This window comes from Mauremys reevesii, unplaced genomic scaffold (assembly GCF_016161935.1).
Source record: "Mauremys reevesii isolate NIE-2019 unplaced genomic scaffold, ASM1616193v1 Contig29, whole genome shotgun sequence".
In the NCBI taxonomy this organism is placed as follows: Eukaryota; Metazoa; Chordata; order Testudines; family Geoemydidae; genus Mauremys; species Mauremys reevesii.
This window is the reverse complement of record NW_024100839.1, coordinates 551,644-571,395: the sequence shown is the minus strand read 5'-3', so window position 1 is coordinate 571,395 and position 19,752 is coordinate 551,644. Positions and strand designations below refer to the sequence as shown.

At 51.7% G+C, this 19,752-nt stretch overlaps 3 non-coding genes across 3 annotated transcripts; 2 read left to right on the top strand and 1 right to left on the bottom strand.

Moving 5' to 3' along the window:
* Positions 1-2,914: 2,914 nt before the first annotated feature.
* On the bottom strand, positions 2,915-2,996 carry TRNAS-ACU. The gene has a single exon. It is a non-coding gene; the product is annotated as a tRNA-Ser (tRNA).
* A 10,212-nt stretch (positions 2,997-13,208) lies between these two features.
* On the top strand, positions 13,209-13,290 carry TRNAS-CGA. Its single transcript has one exon. It is a non-coding gene; the product is annotated as a tRNA-Ser (tRNA).
* Positions 13,291-16,264: 2,974 nt separating this feature from the next.
* Positions 16,265-16,358, top strand: TRNAI-UAU. Its single transcript has 2 exons — positions 16,265-16,302; positions 16,323-16,358. It is a non-coding gene; the product is annotated as a tRNA-Ile (tRNA).
* Positions 16,359-19,752: the final 3,394 nt, after the last annotated feature.

The window sequence follows — 19,752 nt, the reverse complement described above, 5'->3', positions numbered from 1 at the left end:
CACACCAAGCGACTGAGGAGCTGATCAAAGGGGAGACCCCGGCTGAAAAGCAACCAGCCAGCCTATGGTGAGAAGCATCTAAGTTTGTAAGGGCACTGAAAGGGTTAAGATCAGCTTAGAATGTGTTTTGTTTTATTTCACCAAAACAGTGAGGAGTCTGATGGCACCGTAAGGACTAAGAGATTTATTTGGGCATAAGCGTTCATGGGTCAAAAACCCACTTCTTCAGATGCATGGAGTGAAAACTGCAGATACAGACATAAATATTTATTGGAACATGACATGAAGGGACCTTACAAGGGGAGAACCAGTGTTGAAGGCCAATTCAGTCAGGGTGGATGTGGTCCACTGCCAATAATTGATGGGGAGGTGTCAATACCAAGAGAGGGAAAATTGCTTTTGTAGTGATCCAGCCACTCCCAGTCCCTATTCAAGCTCAAATTAATGGTGTTAAGTTTGCAAATAAATTGTGACTCTGCAATTTCTCTTTGAAGTCTGTTTTTGAAGTTTTTTGAAAAGCTACTTTTAAATGTTAATGAATGTGAATGTGTTAGTGAATGTGTAAATGGATTATTGCTTGTGCAAGTCCCATATGGTCTAGTGGTCAGGGTTCTTGTTTTTTACCCAGGTGGCCTGGGTTCAATTCCCAGTGTGGGAAAAGTCCAGAGCTTTTGCTCAGAGGGGAGGCAGGAAATGAAAGGAATGGGAAGGGATCCTGCCAGCAGGGGAGTTGGACAGTGTTCAGAGGGGATCCCAGAAGTGGGGATGGGGGGCAGACGTCTGAAGGGAGATCAGGGGAAGGATCCCAGCTGTATGGGAAGTTGATACTCTGGAGAGCACAGGCCTGGCATGGGGAGTGGGAAGAGTGACTCTGTCCCTCTAAACTCACCATCAGCAGACTTGGCAGGACTGGAAGAATTATGTATTTGTTGGTGAATGTCAATTTCTGTGTAAACACACGACCCAATGGCAAAATATTTCCATCAATAATAATCAAAATTGATAGATGGGCAAAGTAAGAAACATGCTGCTTGAGAACTTATCCTGTTCTAATCCTATAGGGGTCCCTTCTGCCTTAGGCACCACCATGTGGGTGTTTCATTTCCCTCCCCATTTTCACACAGAAACACAATTTCCTTTACATGGATCCATGAACAGCAAAACCTCCCTGTGTCTCAGGGAGCCCTGATTGGATCCTTCTCTCCAGTCCTTCCTCATCAAGCAGCTCAGTGAATGGGAATCTTAGAGTCACCCTGGTGCTTTACAGATGTGAACACAAAGAGACACTTGCAGCTACGTAGAATCATAGAAGATTAGGGTTGAAAGAAACCTCAGGAGGGTGTTTCATTGCACTGGAGACGTAGCCTAATGTTATGTCTACACTGTGATTAACACACCCAGGGCACCTGTCTCAAAGCCCGGGTCAGCTGACTCAGGGTTATGGGGATCGGGCTGCAAGACTATAAAATTACAGTGCAGACAAACGGGCTTGAGCCCAGCCTCTGAGACCCCACGAGGGGGGGGAGGTTTTCTGAACCCAGGCTTCAGCATGAACACAAATATCTGCACCACAGTTTTTAGCCCCTCAGCTTTAGCTCCAGGAGCCCAAGTCAGATGACCCAGGCCAGCCATGCTGCCATCTTTATCCCAGGAGAGATGGACTCTAAGGGTACGTCTCCATTGCAGTGTAAGCCCAGGTCTGGCACGCTGTGCTCAAAGCAGCACCCTCGAAGCCCCATATTCACCACTCTCATATAATGATGACATGGTTTGTACAAAGTCTGCCTGGTGAGGTGTCATTTCAAAAGTCTTGATCTGTTGAACATTAATATCGTGTTGGATTGTGTGTGCTCGCATTGGTTGGGAAGTTATGAAGTTTGGTCTGTGTGTGTTACTGAGATATGTTATGAGGTTGGGAAATGCCCCCACCAGCCTTTCAGGTGTGACAAGGGAGGAGCCAGACTCGCTGCTGGCCCATTGAAGGGATCCACACTCCCAAGGACTAGCCCAGGAACCGTGTACAATGCAGGCTTCTCCGAGATAGCACAGAGACAATGGACACTGCTTGACTCACATCGTGGCAAAGGAGCTTCCTAGCAAGTTGGAAGAAACTATGAAAGAGGGGAAGAGACATCATGACTTGGCCTCTCTCCCCCACAACTCAGCAGCTGCAAACACACCTGGAGGACAAAGACTGAACTGATTCAGAAATCAGAAGAGAATAATAACAATAATACTTGCAAACCAAAGTCCCCAAACAGACTAGTATTGGTTTTTCAGCAGAAAATTTTCAGTTTGGGGAATTTTGTTTTCTCAGTCAGACCTTGCCAAGGGAAGCAGGGAGAAAATGTTTGAGTTGCCTCCTTCAGAACAGCTTGGCCTGGACACTAGCTCTGGTTCACTGCTCTCGCCTTGCATGGGTTGAGGGTATTTTAATAATTTGGGCAGGTCCCAGGGTGTTTGGGGGAGATGATGAGGATGTTCCCTTTGGAGAAAAAAACTAAGAAATACAGCACTAGAGAATTTTTTTTAAAGAAATCTGGGATTTAGACATTTTATTTAAAGCAAGGGAGTTCTGAGTTTCTGTTTGCAAGAAGCAACATTGTTTGATCTGTCACTGTACCAAAAGGGAACATGGTTGTCTACAAAGGAGGGGTAATGACTAAATGCATCTGATGAGGATGTGTAAAAGCAACAAAGAATCCTGTGGCACCTTATAGACTAACAGACGTTCTGCAGCATGAGCTTTCGTGGGTGAATACCCACTTCTTCAGCTGCAAGTGGTGGAAATTTCCAGGGGCAGGTTTATATATGCAAGAAAGAAGCAAGCTAGAGATAACGAGGTTAGTTCAATCAGGGAGGATGAGGCCCTGTTCTAGCAGTTGAGGTGTGAAAACCAAGGGAGGAGAAACACTGATGAGGATGGGATTTGAACCCATGCATGCAGAGCACAATGGATTAGTAGTCCATCACCTTAACCACTCACCCACCTCATCTGAGCTGTCAAGTAACAGACAGGAGGAGAAATCTAAGGCCAGCAGAGCTAGGGACACTAAGGCGTTTTTAAATACTAAGCGGAAGCAGGGGCTGAATGAGCTCCCCCCTCACATCTAGTGAGGAGCTGGGGGAAAGACTTCAGGAACAGACCGTGTTTGCACAGACACACCTACTCTGCCTAGCTATGCAGCAGGATGGGGCTGCTTTCCCAAAATGACCACTTTTGTCTGGTGGCGGGTTACAAATCACTTTAGGATTGAGTGGAATGAAATGTTATTATCCTTCCTGCGTGAGTGAAGGGCAGCAGAACATACCTAGTCTGTCCTGATGGAGGGGTGGGTGGGTGAGGAATAGCTTTTATTGGACTGCATAGAAGTGATTGAGAACATCACCCTAAACCAGTGATTCCCCAAACATTTCACACTGTGCCCTCTTATCCATGGCTGTGACCCCTTGGAAGCCGCAGTCAAGAACCGAGGGTGGGAGTGGGGCTGTTGCTTGCTGGGGAGAGGGGTGCAGACAGGGGAAAGGGGGTCGAGGCCGAGCTAGGAGCCAGAGGCCCAGGCTGAGGGTGGGGCTGGGGAAGAGCTGGGGCAGAGTGGGGCTGAGTGCTGCTCCCTCCATGGGGGCTGGCTCAGGCCCTGAGGTGTCCCCATGAATGTTCCTCTGTGTCCCCCTAGGAGTCACACCCCACTTTTTGGGAACCACTGAACCCTACTCACTAATCAGGGGCTAGTGATGCCAAAGCCCAGGGAAAAGGGGAACACGTGCGGGGCCCCCAGCACTGGAGCCATGTGAAGGGGCTGCAGGAGAGGGGCAATGGCTGGTGGCCCAGGGAGTTAAGGGCAAAGGGGGCACAGGAGGGGGCAGGAGTTAGGGGTGAAGGAGGCACAAGGGCTGGGAGTGCAGGAGCTAGCGGTAAAGGGGGAGTGGGGATTGTCCAGGGGCAATGGGGAAGTGCCAAAGTACAAGCTTTGCCCAGGGCACCATTTTCCCTAATGCTGGTCTGAGCAAACAATTGGAAATGACCCTTCAGTTAGAACAGAACCATAGTGTAGAAAAGCCTTTTGGTTAAGTGGTGGTGGCTGAGGGCTTAGGAAAAGCAACTGGGTGTCTTTCTGTGGAGGTTTGATTCTTACCTGCTAGGCAAGGCTGGTGTGTGGTGTCTCCACGGCTCTATTTTCAGTGTCTGATCTGCCACAGGGACCCAAGTCTAGACATATTCAGAGGCTCTATGCCAGGGTTTCTCAAACTTCCTATCACCGCAACCCCCTTCTGCCAAAAAAATACTTACTACATGGCCCTGGAAAGAGGGACCAGGCCCCTCCACACTGAGCAGAGGCAGGGGAGACAAAGCCTGAGCCCTGCCCCAGTTAGGGGAGGACAAAACCAGAGCTTGAAGGATTCAGCTCTGGCTGGTGGGGCTCAGACTTTTGGTTTCAGCCCCAGGCACCAACAAGTCTAATGCCAGCCCTGGTGACCCCATTAAAACAGGGTTATGACCCACTTTGGGGTCCTGACTCTCAGTTTGAGAACCACTGCTCTATGCTGATGGGAGAGAGTTTTCCTGTGGGTGCAGTTAATCCACTTCCCAAGAGGTGGCAGCTATGTCAGTGGGAGAAGCTATATCGGTGGGTGTGCAAGCTGTGGTGTTTACCACATTTAAGAAGTTTAATCAAACCCCATTTTTAAAACCACCTGTGTTCTGGGAATGGCAAAGGTGCTCGATGAAGCAGGGTCTGTCCTTCAAAGTCCTGGAGATCACAATTCCACTTTACTGATGTGATGGGGGTATAGCTCAGTGGTAGTGTACTTTACTATTGATCAAGTGGTACTTGGTTCAAACCACAGTGCTCTCTTATAACTTTCTTTTAAAAAAAGGAAAACATTTTCATTTCCATTCTCCATTATGTTCAGGAGCTCCACTATATGTGGATGCTTAATATGAATTTAAACACTCAACATTTTGCTGTCCAAATGCATAAAACCCTAGCAAAGTTGTCCATCAGCTGAAATCAGTCCAATCCTCTAAGTGTCTACTTTATGTTTTCATCAATTAAACAAAGGGATCATAGGAATGTACATTTGCAGATCCCTCTTCTCCAGGGGCTGTGCTGTGCAGAAGAACAAGAACCACATCCATCTGCAGTTCAGGAGTCTGATGACCAAAGAGCCAACAAATGTTCTGAGGGCTGGAGAAAAATGCCTTCTAGTGAGCTAATGAACGAGCTCAACCTGTTTCGCTTATCAAAAGAAGATTGAAAGGTGACTTCATTGAAGTGTTTAAGGGCCTTAATGGAGACAAAAGATTGGGTATTAAAGGGCTCTTTAATCTAGCAGAGAAAGGCATAACAAGACCCAATGGCTGGAAGGTGAAAAAAGACAAATTCATATTAGAAATAAGACACAAATATTCAACAGCGAGGATGATTCACCACAGGAACAAGCTACCAAGGAAAGTGGTGGATTTGCCATCTCCTGATGTCATTTAATGAAGACTAGATGCCTTTCTGGAATGTATTTGCCCCCAAAGTAGCTATTGTGTCATACAGGAGGCCTGTGATATGCAGGGGGTCAGATTAGATGCTCTAATGGTCTCTTCTGGCCATAAAGTTGACTAATTTCTGAAAAACTGAGTGTAGCATTGGGAGCAGCGTCTGATGTTTTCCTGTCTAGCTGGCTTGCTTCCTAGAACGAACGCTCCTTGAGTGGGGTGATCCACAGGGAGTAGCTCAAACCTCCAAAGTTCCTGGCCAGGGGCAGGACATTAGCACAGCAAGGGAGGGGTGTGGCAGTGACATCACAAAGAATTTTTGCAGGACCTCAGACTATTGGTCAAAGGTGGTGGGGAGGTGGTGACCTCACAGAGAGATGCTGACATCAGCCAGGCAGGACAGGGGCGAGGGGCCAGGGAAACCTCAGAGACCCCTGTGGCTTTGCTTCAGCAAGTCTCCTTCTCCAGGTCTCTCTTTGAGGACAGAGAGAGTATTCGGGTTCACGGACGTGAGCGCCAGGAGGAACCTTTTTCGAGTTTTCCCCTTCCCTTTTCCTGATTTTACTAGAAAAGAACTGTCCCTGTTTAGAAGGTAAGAGCCTCCTTGAGGTTTGAAACCTGTTCAGTCTGATCCATCTGGTGACAGTTGAATTATACACATGGAAAACACGAGTTTAAGGGGGTCGAATTTTATTCTACACCTGGGATTTTGTCCCTTAGAATCACTGGGGACATTGGGGTTTGTCCTTTTTGTTTCATCTTTTCCTTCATCCATCCCTCCCTCCTTTCTCTTTGTCTCTTGCTTCTTTTGTCCTTTCTCCTGTTCCGCTCCCAACACCAGGAGCGGTGTGTGTGCGTTTTGCGGGGGAGTGCTTGGCAGTGTTGAGATGAGTTCCTGTCTGCATCCTGTAAAACTTGCCCATACCGGTATTGCCCTGGCCTCTTCTTTTGTCATTCAGTGTTGAACGCATTCTAAGACAATATGCATCTCCTCACCTTCTGGGGGCGAAGCCAGACTTTAAGGCACCTGCTCCCCTACTTGGTGTAAACTTTGCTTGTGCCAATCAGAAACGGACACAAACAGGTTTTGGGCCCCGTCCCCTATGACACTTCTATGCAGGGCCGGCTCCAGAGCCCAGCGCGCCAAGCAGGTGCGTGGGGCGGCGTTGTTGGGGCAGGGCGGCATTTGGCTCCGGCGGACCTTCCGCAGTCATGCCTGTGGGAGGTCCACCGGAGCCCGGGACGAGCGGACCTGCCGCAGGCATGACTGCGGCGGGTCCCCTCTTCCTGCGGCTCCGCTTGAGCTCCCGCAGGCATGACTGCAGCGGGTGCGCTGGTCCCGCGGCTCGGAGGGAGATCCCGCAGGCATGCCTGCGGATGCTCCACCGGAGCTGCGGGACCACCACACCCGCCGCAGACACTTCTGCCCCGGCCGCGGGACCAGGGAAGGGCGGCGCAGCACGGCGCCCTGCTTGGGGTCTGGTATTTTATAGAGCCGCCCCTGCTTCTATGATGTCATAGTTAGTACTTTACGCCTGCCTGCCATGTGCAGGCAGGGAGAGGAGAAAGAAAAACGAATCCTGTGTACACCCGTAACCGAGCCTGATCACCTCGAAGCCTCTCTCTCAGCTCACGTGTTTCAAACAGAGCTTCTACGTTTGCCAGTCGTTATGTGTTGGTTTGTATTTGTAAGTATCAGTTATTATTAAATGCTGCACCTTTGTTTATAAATATTGTTAGTAGATATTTTAGTCATTGTGTGTTTTAAGTTTCATTAACTCTATTAGCTAATCATACGCTCCTCCCTTATCCCTTGTAATTATCCCCAATAAAACTTTAAATTGATTAATTTTAGTGTGTGTGTGTGTCTGCAGTTTGCATCGTGACCCATACTCTCCTTGCATCCCTTACCAATATAGTCTGTTGCCACGTACAGCCTGGTAAATAACAGGGCTGCATTTTCTTTTGCCCCTGCGAGTCCATGGCAATCTACAGGCAGCTCCCACTGTGGGAGGTCCACCCAAAAATGTGGGGCTGAAATAGTGCTCGGGCAGTGATCCCCACCGGTGACCTGGGCCATCCTTTGGGCTCTCTGGTGAGAACCCTCAGCCTCCCGTCCTCAGTCTCTACCCTGATTGGCTGAGCAGGGGGTTATTGACAGGGAGGAGACTCAGGTCCTTGTTCTTCTCTTTTAAGACCAAGGAAATAAGTCATAACCGTCATATGTTTGACAAATTTTGCTGCTTTCTGCATTAATGGTCTCTGAGCAGTTCATGATTCTCTCTAACATTGCAGTTCTCAAATACTTGCTGAATAATTACTGTGCACTGTTGTTGGTCTGGAGCTCATCTGAGAGCACTTTATTCAGTTCCTTCAGTGTCTGAAATTCAAGATCTGATGGTTAGTTTGAAAATCAGGGCTCTTGGGTCCTATTCCCAACTCTGCCACTGACTGGCTGTGTGACCTAAGACAAGTCAATTCTCCTTTCTCAGCCTTAGCTTCTCCCTCTTTCAAGTAAGGATAATAATGATCCGCTCCTACCTACCTCACGGTGGGTGGAGGATGCAGATCCATTGGAGAGCGTCACTAGGAGTAGTGCATAATATGAGGTGTCCTATCACATTTACTCAGAGCAGATTAACACATAATAGAATAGCTGAAATAGTCTATTTCATTTGTATTCTTTTATTTTGAAATTGTGAAGAGCAGCAACTACTTAGCTCAGACTGAAGCATATTATCTAATGTTTGAGATCTAGGTGTCTCTTTGTGTGTGAGGAGACAATTTAACACACTCTGACAAACAGGAGATGCTTTTGTTTTGCAACAACATATTTTTGCAAAGAACTTTCATCCCACTTGTTATGATTTTGAGAAACAAACTGGTTTAGTCTGAATGGGCTTTTCTGACAGAAACGGTTTCAATGAAATTTCCCCACCATCTCTATTCCTGGGCTCTATCCCTGCCTCGGGGTGGTGGTGGTGTGTTTGTCTGTTAGAACAGGAGTCAGGACCGGTGGCTTCTCTTTCTGGCTCTGTCACCACCTTGCTGGGTAGGTCACTTCCCTTCTCTGTACCTCAGGCTCCTCCTCGTCTGCCCAATGGGAACAGGGACAATTCTCGAACTCTGGGCAGTTTTGAGCCTGAGTGAGATAAGGGGCATTAAAGCCCTCTGTGAAGGAGAAAGGGGAGTTTCATGCAGTTTAGCACCAAGGAATTCTAAAGTTTGCTAAAATGTCTAGTCTGTGGAAACAAGAAATGGTCAGAGCCAAACTTTTTAACCATTGCGTTTTTTAAAGCCCATTCAGGGATGTGAGTCCCTGTCTCTTAGGTACCTGGGGTTCTTTGCCAGCAGGAGAGAAGAGGTTCCTGCCTCTGTTTTTGTGGCCTTAACAAACCAGGCGTTGTGCCCCAGTTCTCGTCTGAGATCCCTGAAAAAGAACATCTTCCCATCCTTGAACAAGACAGGACCTATCTTTAAAAGGGGAACAAAGAGACCCCTGGGACTTACAGACTAGCTAGCCTCACTTCCACAGCTGGAGAGATACTGGAATACATTCTTAAACAATCAGTTTGTCAGCAGCACCTACAGGATACTTTGGTTCTTAGGACTAGTGAGCATGGATTTGTCAAGAACAAATCATTCCAAACCAATCCGCTTTCCTTCTTCGGCAGGGTTCCGGCCTAGTGGAGGTGGATAAACAGTAGATGGGATCTAGGACATTCTCACAAGCAAATGAGGGAAATGCCGTCTAGATGCAATCAGTGTCATGTGGGGGCAGAGCTGGTTGAAAGCCCAGACTCCAAGAGCCTGTCTCCATGTCTGGCTGTCCAACGGAGAGGGTGCACCTAGTGGGTCCGGCAGGGATCGGTCCGGGGTCCGGTACTATTAAATATTTTCATGAATGATTTGGAAGATGGAGTGGAGAGCATGCTGCTAAAATTGGCAAATGACACCAAGCACTTTGGAGCACAGGACTGGAATTCAAAACACCCTTAACAAATTGGAGACTTGGTCTTCTTGAGCCAAACTCCATGGCTGGGCCCCTCTCTCTAGACTGGGCTGAAGTGAAACCCCAGAGCCAAACCCTCCCCCTCCTGGGCCGTGCGCTCTGCCCTGGAATGGTCAGATGCTGCTTAGCACTGTCAGAGCAGCTTTGGCTGGGGGATTCTCCCAGCACTTTCCAATAGCGGGAAAGTAGGAAATCCCCATTTGACTGCTGGGGACAGAGCCCTAGAGGGGGGAGCAACCTGCCCAAAGTCCCACAGGAAAAGGAAAACAACCAGCAGTGGAACCAATAGGAGACCCAGCAATGGAACTCAGGAGTCCTGACTCCCAATCCCCTGGTCCAGTCACTCCAGCGGAGCACACTCCCTCTCAAAGGCAGGGGGAGCAGCCACGAGGGCTGCTTGTAATTGCCAGCTGTGGGAGTGGTTAGCGAAGGGGCCTGGAAAGAAGGACTGCTGGGTCCCATCCATCCTTCTGACACTTGGTGTGACCCTGAGCCACTAGCTTCCCCTCCCCAGGCCTGTTTCTCATCAGTAGGTTTGGGGGCGCAGTCCTGACAGCCCAGGGGGGTTGGGAGGCTCCAGGAAGGTGTGTAAAGTGCTGGGATTTCAGGATCCTGGAGGTGCTGTCACCCCCGCACTAGGGTGATGTTCTGCACCCCCTGCTGCTGGCCAAGTGTCTCCTTTCCCTGGCAATGAGACAGACTCTTGTTTTCCCAGCCAGCCGATCACCCGGTGTCATCACCCTGCCTGCTGGCTGGGCAGGGTAACTCCTCAGGTCACCCCCCCCCCTCCAGCCTGCCTTGGGCTTGGAGAGTGAGGAGAAGGGTGAGGGATGACACTGAACATCCTCCATCCATCGCTCCGTCACCAGAGCAAGTGAGTGGCATTAGGGTTCCTCGGTGGTGTCCCCTGTCTGTCTGGGGAGAGGCAGAAAGAGGGGGAGAGAATCTCTCCCAAAGGAGATTGGATTTGCAAACAGCCCCCAGGAGCCCCTCGCTCTCAGACCGGGGAGGGGCTTCTCCAGAGCTGTCTCCACTGTGTTTGGCAAGGTCCCAGCAATGGGGCTCCCAGCCCTTCCCTGGTGGGAGACTGTTCCCCAGGCTGAGAGTCTCTGAGCTGGGCCAGACCCGGGGAGCTGCTGAGCATGGAAATCAATGGGAAACGAGGGGGCCCTGGCCTTGCTATGCCGAGGGACTTTGCTGTGGGGAATGGTTTCCCCAGAGAAGTCCGGACTCCTGGGTTCTGTTCCTTCTCTAGCCTGGGCGGGGGGAGGAGGGGGAGTGTGAGTGTGTCCTGGGCTGGCAGGAGGGAGCTGCTTGTCCAAAGTGACCGATGGTCTTTGTGACTGACCCCAGTGCTCGAAAAGGACGAGACTCCCCGGTTCTTGCAGCCCCAGGGATGACAAGGGGGAACGTTGAGGGGGAGCAGATCATGCAATGAACTCCTGCCAGTGTGTGTAGCCTGACTCCCTGCACCCCTGTGGGGGGAGGAGGAGCTGCTCTGGCTGGGGCAGGGATGGGGAGGGACCAAACAGGCTGGTTAGTGAGAGGCTGCCCTGACCTCGGACTCACGCCCGCTCCCCGCTCGGTTCCAGGGTGGCCGGGCTCCTGAGGATGTTCAGGAAGAAGGCTCTGCAGGTGGCCCCAGAGCCTGAGGGAAGCAGCTGCCATCTTCCCCAGGAGCGGAGCGGCCCCTACGTCCCCGCTGGCGGGGAAGGAGCTCCCGGCCGGGGCAGGAGGTGGAAGTGCGCAGCCTTCTGGAAGAGGAAACCTGCTCCTGGCGCAGGTGCTGAGGTTGGAGAGGCACCGGCCAGGCCAAAATGGAGCTGGGCCAGGATGCGGCTGGGCAGGCAGGACCCAGCCCAGGAGCAGAACCAGGCAGAGTGGCTCCGGGGCTTGTGTGGGCAGCAGCGGCCCCAGGAGCCCAGCCCCGATTTCCAGCAGGAGGCATCGCCCTGCCCAGTCAGTGGGGACCTTCCAGCCTTCCCAGGGCAGGAGGTGGAGGATCCCTCTCCCAGCCCCAGCAGCTCGGCCCGCTCCCCATGGGACAGCAGCAGCGCCTGGGACTCAGACAGCAGCGAGGCCGACGGACGCTTCTGCTTTGTTCCAGGTGAGGAGCCAGGCTGGGCTCAGGGAGGGGTGAGGAGGGGGCTGTGAACACCCCAGGCCCAGGCCCTCGAGCAGTGCTATGGGGGTGGGTCCCAGCTCAGGGGTCTGGCCTGAGCCACTGAACCCCACTGTCACTAGATGCTGCCACTTTAATCCTTGGTGCTCCATTGGGTTGGGGGGTGGGAGGCACCTCCCAGGGAGTCCAGGACAGTGTGGGGGGGGGTCTCTTTGCTGTGGACTCCTGAAGGAGTTGGGGGCTGACGACACTGAGGCTACTGGGAATCAAATACATTTGAGATACAAGTACATAGCCCATATTCATAACTTCAGCTACAAAAATGGTGCACACATACAGCCAGCATCATTATCACCAGCCAGTCATAACCTTGTCCTAGACACCTCACACGCCAACCTTTGCACAATATTTGCTGCACATAGATAACAGTGGTGGCAACAATGATCTCTACGGTCCCAGTTCATATTAATAACGTCACAGCAGGCTATAGAGACGTGGGAGGGAGGCGTCTTCCAGCCGGTGTGTCTCCTCCGTTTCTCCCTTGTCGCTTGGGCCGAGGTGGGAAGGGAGCGAAACGTGCCCGGCTGAAGGTTTTGCGCTCGGCCTTGAAGATTAAGCCCGACCCCCCGGCATGGCTAGGTCGGGGTTGTCCTGGGCTCTGTGGGGGGAGGGCTCAGCTGGGAGAAGGGGCAGACGAGGGGATTTTGTCTCTGATAGATAAGGGCTTTGTCAGCAGGAAGCTGTAGGTCACATGCTGGGGGTGACAGTGGGGTTTGAGCTGGGGCAGCAGCAGCAGGGGAGCAACGTGTGTGTGTGTGGGGGGGGTCACTTGGTAAAAATGAACCTGCCAAGCTGCTCCCTCTGCTGGAGCAAAAGCCTCTAATTTATCTCCTCAACTCCCCTCCATGAAAATCTCCACCCTCCCCCCGTGCTGAGAGACCCCCTCACTCCCATGGAGATTTGTAATTGTTCTGACTCTTCCTTGGCCTTGTCCAAATAGTTTTTCCAGAAAAATGATCAAGGACATTTCAAAAGAGAAAAACAAAACAAACCAGAGAAAGCCCCACCACACCCAGTTTGGGGCTGAATTTTTCTACTGTAATTTTGAGACAATAAAACTCACCCCTCTATTGGCCAGAAACCAAAGCTAGACCTCCCCCACTGTAGCTCTGACTTCTGCGACTGAACCACCAATGCGCTGACTCCTCTTGTGAGACATTTCTCTGCACAATACTGCTGCTAGTCCAGTTACTGACTCCAGGAAACATTTTCCTTAGCCTGGCTCCGTGTGTCACTGGTTTCTATAGCAAAGGCCAGTCCCTGGCCCTGTGGTCCAGACAGCCTCATTCACATCAAGCTTCAAGTTGAGAATCATTTCCCCTTCCCGCTCTGTGGGAGGGGAGACTGTTAAACGCGCTCTCTGTGTGACTGCACGTGGCTAAGCAAAGAGAACAAACCCCCAATCCCACCTGTGCTTTGGGAGCCAGGTTTGCGGTGGGAATTCTGTAGCTCAGATGACTTCACGCCTGGGCATTGGGATTCTTTACCAGTTTCTCTGGCATTGGGGCATTTTTGTGCTCACAGCTGTGATGGCCGAGTGGTTAAGGCGTTGGAGTCGAAATCCAATAGGGTTCCCCTGCGCAGGTTCGAATCCTGCTCACAGCGAGGTCTGTGTTTTAGCCAGTCCCTCACCTGGGCAATACCTCTGTACAACCCCCTGAGACACTCTCAATTCTCTCCCCACCCCAAGGAAATCCTGTTCTGCTCCTTTCATAGAGATCCCTGGGACACCCCCTCACACTGTGTCCCTGAGGGGTCGGGCAAACTCTCAGCATCTGAAGCCTCTGCCACTCACCTGGTGCCCCATAGATCAGCCATAGCCCTGGTTCTGCTCCTCTCTCTAGAGTGTGAAAGGAGCCAAGTCAGCGACTCCATGGGAGCTACGGGGCTGCAGAACCAACAGAGGAAAAATAGGTGCTCAGCGCCCACTGGCAGCCAGCTCCCCCCCACCACTACAGGCCTTGCCGACAAGCTCCTCCTCTTCCCCTTCAGCCCCTCCCACCTGCCAGTGATCAGCTGTTCAGTGGGGTGCAGGAGGCGCTGGGGGGGGGAGGAGCAGGGAGAGTGGGGGAGGGAGAGGAATGGGGCAGGAAGGTGCAGGCCGGGAAGAGATGGGACAGGGGTGGGGGCTTGGGAGAAGGGGTGGAGTGGGGGCAGGGCCTGGGGTGGAAAGGGGGGATTTGTCCCATACCATTTCCCCACAGGAAGTGCATTGAGTGCCCCTGTGGTGCTGGGGGGCTGGCGCTGCTGCTGCCTGTGGGGCTGGCAGGGGGGCTGATGTCTGCACAGACTCTCAGCTGCCAGGCCGGAGGGGGCACTTGGGACCTTACCAGACTGGCTCAGTGAAGACGGGGGGTTGACAGAGCAATACAGACGCTCTCCAGAGCACGGAGCAGCAGCCGCCCATGCAGCCAGGCAATGAGCATTTCCCACAGCCTGGAGCCGAGGGGGAGGCGGCAGCTGCTGTTCCAGCTCCTCGGGGACAGGCCCTGCCAGCCAACAGCCACTTCTTACTCCCCACAGCTAAGGGCGCCGGGTTCCTCCGGTGGGGGTGTGGAGCAGCCGTTCGTTTTCCTGTTTGCACTCCTCTGCGGTGTGAAAATCGGGGAGGGGAGGCAGAAGCCCCACGTCCCTCCCGAAATGACGCCCAGTGGGGGAAGCCAGGACAACAGGGTGGGGCGGCAGGTGGTGGCCAGACTCTCACTGCCAGGGTCTAGTCTAGTTCAGGGTCCAGCTCAACTTCCTCCCCGTGCCACTGGCCCCCAGTCCCCTTCCACCACCAGGTCAACCCGGGCACTAGGGCAGGAATGGGGTGAGGCAGCAAGTCAAGCTGAGCAAGGCAGGCAAAAGCGAGTCTTGTCTTCATGGGCCGCTCACAATGACGTCCTTTTTGTGTGCAACTGCGGCAAAAACCTCCCGGACAGAGAAGTAACAGGCCCAAATAGTCCCCAACAGCTGCCTAAGTAGCTCAGTTGGGAGAGCGTTAGAGTGATGATCCAAAGATCCCTAGTTTAATCCCAGGTTTTGGTGGATTATTCATCCCCCTTTGTGCAGTGGTGGCTTGTTTTCTGGAAGCACAGCAGTGCCTGCACCCAAGGTGAGTCTCTGAGCTTGAGCTCTGCAGTAGGAAAAGATACTGTGGGCTTCTGCCCCTAGTTGGCTGGCCTGACCTTTAACAATGAAGGACGGGAGCTGTCTCTCCTACAGGAGTTATTGGTGGACCCAATATGGCAGGAAGAGAGCAAGGCAGGGTGACCCTCAGGAATGGTGCCAGGGAACTGCTGGGCAGTGACAGGCAGGAATAAGGGATGAAAACTTCCCTGTGCAGCTGAGCGAGGGCAGTACCCTGGAAGGGGCATCTGTGAAAATGGCCTACATTTAGGCGGCCTGGCTAGCTCAGCTGGCAGCACCTCTGGCTCTTACTCTGAAGGTTGAAGTTACAGTTCCCTGTCTGGGTGCTTGGGGCTCCTCTTCAACAATACAACACACAATCTGCCTAAGCCCCTACCCAGTAACCTGGGGAAACTAACCCTGGCCACTGGGTGCCTCTAAGAGGTGATACTTTCCCCACTCACAACCACTGAGTGTAGAAAAGAAACTTTAAGGAAAAAGGAGGAAGATCACCATGTATTAACTTGGGAAAACACCACAATCATAACACAACACTATGAGCAAAACACCCACCCACAGTGCGTTGGGCAGTGGCCTTTTGCCTCAGGCTCCTAAATCCAGACACCAGAAGCTCTGTGGATGTGCCCCTCCCTTCACTGCACCTCACCCACAGCTGCTGTCCTGGGTCAGTGAAAACCCAGAGTTCACCTCTTACCTCCTGGGGGGAAAGCCCCTTTCTCCCTCCGCTGTCTGGCCACATTGCCGGCCACTTGCCGTTCCCCCCTGTCACCGCTCTGCTGGCCACCCTCTCTGCTCTGGAACGTCTTGTGGTCCCACCAGGAGCGGAACAGGCTCCCTAAAAGTAGCAGCCGCCAGAGCCCAAACAGTAGCCCCACCCCTTCCACTAGAGGCCACGCCCCTGCCCCACCCCTTCTCCCCAAGACCCTGCTCCTGCACTGCCTCTTCCCCCATGATCCCACCTCCCGCTCACTGCTCTCCGCCCCCTCACTCGCAATTACGGTCATTACAAAGTGGCAAGGCAGAGCCCTCCCATTTTTAAAAGCCCTGGGGTGTTGTTCCCCCCTGTTCAGGCACCCCTGGGGCTCTGCACTTCACACAGCTCTCCCTGATTTCAGCTGTTAGTGAGGGAGCCTCACTGCTAGTGCAGACTGGGCAGTTCCTTGCATGAGAGACACTGTCCCAAAGCAGGACTAATGCTTAGAGCTGGTTATCAGTGATTTCAGCTCTGTTGGTCTGCAGCAAGACTCTCCATTGAGTCTTAACCAGCTCTGTTATTACACAGGGAAGAACAAAAGGGTCAAATGGGGCCTGGAACCCTTAAGAAGAATCCACCCCACCGAGTACAACACTTGTCGCTACCTGCTCCCAGCCCCACTGAGAATGTTTTGGGGGGGTCACGCCTTGGCTTTATCAGCCTAGGGGTCTCAGAAAATCTTAATTAACAGGTGCTCCAGTGGCACAATTGGTTAGCGCACCGTACTTATAGGGCAGTGCTGAGAGGAGCTATGCTGAGGTTGTGAGTTCAAACCTCACCTGGAGCACTGGTTTTCATTAACCAAGTGGTGTCACCCCCTCATTTGGCCTGTGGGATGTAGAATTCCAGCCCTGGGACACTGAGACAGGGGAGGAGTCAGAAATGCCCCCTTGACTTATTAGCTTCTCTCCAGAACATAGGTCAGAATCTACCATCCTTTCTCCCCCCCCCAGCCCCTGTGCCAGGATCCCTCAAGCAGAGCCTGGAGTCCTGCCCCTGGCGTCTGTACTATTGACAAACACTAAGTGACAGGGACAAAACACTCAAATCCCGCCTGGTGCGGGGAGCCAGGTTTGATCTTCAAATTCTGTCGTTGGTACATTGCCAGGCCTGGGAATGTCCCCCAACAGCATTGAATGGGAAGCTGCCTGCAGAACAGTTACACTGCACAGAGCTCCTGTGGAGGAGGGGTGGGAATTAGTAACATTTTGAGGATCGTTTGGGAAATGAGCCTTTGCTGACAAGGTTTGTCTCTGTTCATATTTCACCTTCAGGTGTTATGTTGAGGGATCTTTAGTATATTTTTGTGAGGTTAATAACTATCTCCTCAACTTTATTTACTCAACTTAAAAATTGGCATCACTTGATTTTTGCATCTCCCTGTGAAAATACAACTGACACGTGTGGCTTTCTACAGGGGGTCATGATGTTAAAGTTGGGGAATTCAGTCTCTGTACTTCTGGGGGGGGTGTTGCTTTTTTACAGCTGCCTCAGGGCCAGGCACACTGGGCTGTTAGCTGCACCCACTGTCCTTGCCAGGGGCCCCTGCTGAACCCTGGGCGGCTGCACTGCCGTGCTGGGGTGACTCTGCAGGTGGAGAAGCTGCTGTGGAGCAATGTAGAGCAGGTGCAGGAAGGAGACGGGGGTCACTATTCTCATGCTGAACTGCAGTTTTCCATATTTGGGACTAGATTCATAGATTCATAGACTTAAGGTCAGAAGGGACCATTATGATCATCTAGTCTGACCTCCTGCACAATGCAGGCCACAGAATCTCACTCACCCACTCCTGTAACAAACTGCTGACCTATGTCTGAGTTATTGAAGTCCTCAAATTGTGGCTTAAAGACCTCAAGGTGCAGGGAATCCTCCAGCAAGTGACCCGAGCCCCACGCCGCAGAGGAAGTCGAATGTCCGAGAACAATTCTAGGGGAAGGTGAATGCAGAGCAATGACACTGGAGATGCCCAGACCTCCAATAGGGGCAATGTGGAAATTAATAATGGGAAGATCATTTGTGAAATTAGTCGTCACTGACAAGCTTTGTCTCTGTTCCTATTTCACGCTGTGGTGTTAGTTAGAGGAATCAGGACAGATTTTTACTATATTAATTAAACACTTAATTTTATTTAATCAAGCCAAAAACTTAGTGTCACTTATTTTTTCTCTGTCCTAGCAAGAATGAATTGAATGTTGTGACTTTCTGGAAAGTGCAGCGAGATTAAATGTGGGAAATTCAGTCTCTGTGTTTGTGAGCTGATGTTTTCCTCTCACAGGTCAGTGCCTGCATTGAAATACCCAGAGGGATCTAAGGGCTGGTGTATGCTGGGCACTGAATTGGCAGAGCGACGTCTCTCAGGGTGTGACCCTCCCCACACCCATAGAGGTAAGGTGACCTAAGCCCGAGTTAGATAGTGCTAAAGAAAAAGAAGAATTGTTCTGTCCCTGCAGCTATTACAGGGATGGGAAAAACCCTCCAGTCACTGTCTACTCCAAAGTGCTATAGCAGTGCCACAGCAGCATTTTAAGTGTAGACAGAGTGAAACTAGATTTATCTTTAGTTCGCACTGTGGATGCTCAGGCACTAAGACTACAATAATAACAACAGCAGCGCAGCACTTGCGTAGTTGGTAGGATTCGAACCTGCGCAGGGAGACCCCAATAGATTTCTAGTCCAGCGCCTTAACCACTCAGCCACAACTACTTGACATGCATTGATTTCACTGCATGATGATTTTGTTCTCACTGAATTGTCACTTCAAATTGTTTGCCCAGACCAGCTTCCCCAGCACACTCACGGCTGCGCATCAGTGTAAGTGTGTCCTGGGCTGAACAGCGAGAATTCCTGCCCATTCCCCTTCCGGCTGGAGCAGCATGAGAGTGTGTTTGTGTTAATGACATTGCTGTAGATTGTTGTTCATTCCCCATTCTGACAATTCAGACAGTCCCTTTCCTAGTCAAATCTCCAGCACATCGTTCCAATAGCAGGGGGCAGGATTTCTCTGGGGAACTGAAATTTTTCAGAGGGCTGGTGCATGAATTCAGCCTTACATTTCATCCCTGATGTTTCATGGACTAACCACAGCAGCAGAAAGAAAGAGCCAAGCCAATATCTCCCTGGCAGGGATGCAGGTGCCACGACCCCTCTGTCTGACCGTCGCCATTGCAGGAGAGAAGGGTTCACTGGCATCGAATGCCCTGGCTCAGACAAGAGACACAGGAAGATTTTGCTTTTCATGGATCTGTGCAAAGGAAATTTTGTCTCTGTGTGAAACTGAGGTCAGAAATGAAATGTCCACATGGTGGCCCAATGTTCTAGGGAATGTGGGTGAAGGACTCGGGCTGAGAAATGATTTAACAGGGGTTTGTTTCAATTTATTGCCCTGATTAAAATCTATGGCTAAAAGGCAGCCACTGTTGTTAGTACTTGTACCTGTGTAGGGACACCCCAGTGGGTGTCAAGTCCATTGCCTTCACCAGGGGCAGTCGATTATTTTATCAAGGTACAAATTTCTTGGTCAAGGCCTAGGCTCCAGAGAAAACAATACACTGTTGATAAGAAGAAGTACGTCAAAAGATTTTGCAGCCACCATGGGCATAACCATGATGTGCCCGTGTTTCACTCTTTATATCTGGTGCCACCTCCTTTCCCTTTAGCCTTGTAGTTGACCAAGGGCAAAGCTGAACATCTCCTCAGACACCAGGGAGTGTTTATGTCCATTCCTGCGAGCTACACAGGGGTTTGATGTTGCTGCTTTCAGTCCTCTGGCTCTGCCGGGATAAGGAACAATTCAGGCTGTCACTGAACTGAAGGAGGAAGATCAGTTTTTGACAGGGAGAGGGACGCCTCCTCTTAAAGGTGTTTGTCTGGCTGGCAGTCCTGGTTCCCAGGTCTCGCCCGTGGGGCTCCAGCAGTTTTGGACCAGGTCACTCCCTTGGCCCCACCTGCTGCCCCCAGGGGCTTCCCCCCAGGGGCCCCAGCAGTGCAGCACAGCTGAGCAGCATCTGCCTGCTCGCTCCAGTGGCTGCCGGCCCCTCCCCATGGCAGGGCAGGGTGGGGCTGTGCCTCCATGCGCTGCCCCTGTCCCGAGCCCCTGCAGCCAATGGGACACTGTGGGGGTGATGCCTGGGGACAGCAGCACACGGAGGCCCCCCAGCCTGCCCCACCTTGGAGCCCCAGGT